The sequence below is a fragment of the Sinocyclocheilus rhinocerous genome, unplaced genomic scaffold (assembly GCF_001515625.1).
Source record: "Sinocyclocheilus rhinocerous isolate Xijiao unplaced genomic scaffold, SAMN03320098_v1.1 scaffold1238, whole genome shotgun sequence".
Classification (NCBI taxonomy): Eukaryota; Metazoa; Chordata; class Actinopteri; order Cypriniformes; family Cyprinidae; genus Sinocyclocheilus; species Sinocyclocheilus rhinocerous.
This window is the reverse complement of record NW_015662954.1, coordinates 1,312,950-1,314,493: the sequence shown is the minus strand read 5'-3', so window position 1 is coordinate 1,314,493 and position 1,544 is coordinate 1,312,950. Positions and strand designations below refer to the sequence as shown.

At 33.9% G+C, this 1,544-nt stretch overlaps 1 protein-coding gene across 3 annotated transcripts in view; it reads right to left on the bottom strand.

Annotated features, from left to right (window-relative positions):
• LOC107728565 (basigin-like) overlaps window positions 1–1,544 on the bottom strand; it is a 20,830-nt gene that overhangs the window by 10,952 nt on the left and 8,334 nt on the right. The window lies entirely within an intron of this gene.

Sequence of the window (1,544 nt, the reverse complement as noted above, 5' to 3'; positions counted from 1 at the left end):
TCGCTATGGTGTTCATCACAGCGCCAAATACTTAAATATTTAGACTTAATAGGCCATTTATTTTCAAACTTTTTTGCATTTTAATCTGGACTACAACATGCCCTAGACATTGTTTGAAAGTGTTTTAATTCTTTATTGTTTGGTCACACTTTACATTAGGGCTTTATTAGTTAACATTAGTTAATTCATTAGTTAAACTGCTAATGAAAAATTCTTCTAAACATTCATTAATCTTAGGTAATTCCAATATTTAATAGCATGTTAAAATCAAAAGTTGCAACTGTGTTAGTTCATGTTAGCTCATTAAATAAGAGTTGTATTTTTTTAACAAAGATTAATAACTTGGGTGCAAATGTAGCTATTGCTAATTGTTAATGTTAATGCATTAACTAAGGTTAACTAATGAGATCTTATTGTAAAGTGTTACCTATTGGTCTTTATAATTCTTTTGCACTTTAATCTTTGTAAAATTGTTCACTTTATACATTTTTTTGTGTATTGCTTTATTGTATTTAAATGTTCAGTTATTTCTGTTGTAAGAAAAAAGTTATTAAACTGGTTATACTGTATTATGACAACACTTTTTGCAACAATTTCAATATCGTGATAATACCATACACCGTGATAAAAGCATTAGCAATTAATCACAACATGAAAATTTGATACCGGCATATGCCTATAATAATTCTATTAACATAACTACTAGCAGTACATTTGTCATTATTATTATTATTAATTTTATTAAGTATTGTACTATTAAATATAGTATTACACAACCATAACAATTGTAAATGTCATAATGTCTCCATCGCATCAGTGGAAAGGCTTGAAAGCTTCAAGTTGATCTTTTAGTTTTTAGTTTTTGAACTACAAAAGTCTTGTCATGCAATCGCATGGGCAGGGGTGTATTCCAGAAAGGAGTTTTCGGTTTCAGAACAGCTGAACAGAGTTAGTTCAATCCACTCTGAGTAGGATGACTGAGTTTAGTGCGTGCACCACGACTATGAAAAGCCATGATCAATGGAGCCCCGGAATTATGATTCACCATGGCAACAGCTCCCGCCAAAAAGACTTCCGCATACTACGGAATACGTAACTTTAATTCTAAATCAATGTTATCAGAGGTGAAAACTGGCAGAAAGGTAATTTATTGAACTAATATTCATTTTCATGGTATCCCACGGACAAAAAAAGGAAAACACTGTGGCAGCAGAAAAAATTAAACAAAAACAATTCAATCAGGTAAAGCTTAAAGCGTGAAATGGGTGTAGGCTAACGTTACATGACTTTACAAATATTGCACAGCCAGCGAAGGATCGAACACAACTGTTTTGAACGAGCGCACCTTTTTTAACAAAGGTTTCGTTGTCTGTTGAGGAAGTACAGAAGTTCCTCTCGTTGATAGCAGAGGTGCGGATCCAGCGAGCGCTTGATGGGGCCACGCGGAATGAAAAAGTCACGGCAATAGAGGCGGCGCAACTATAACGACATGTGAATAATCCCGCCCACTCTAAAGCGATACTGAACTGCAGTGGAAACGCAAA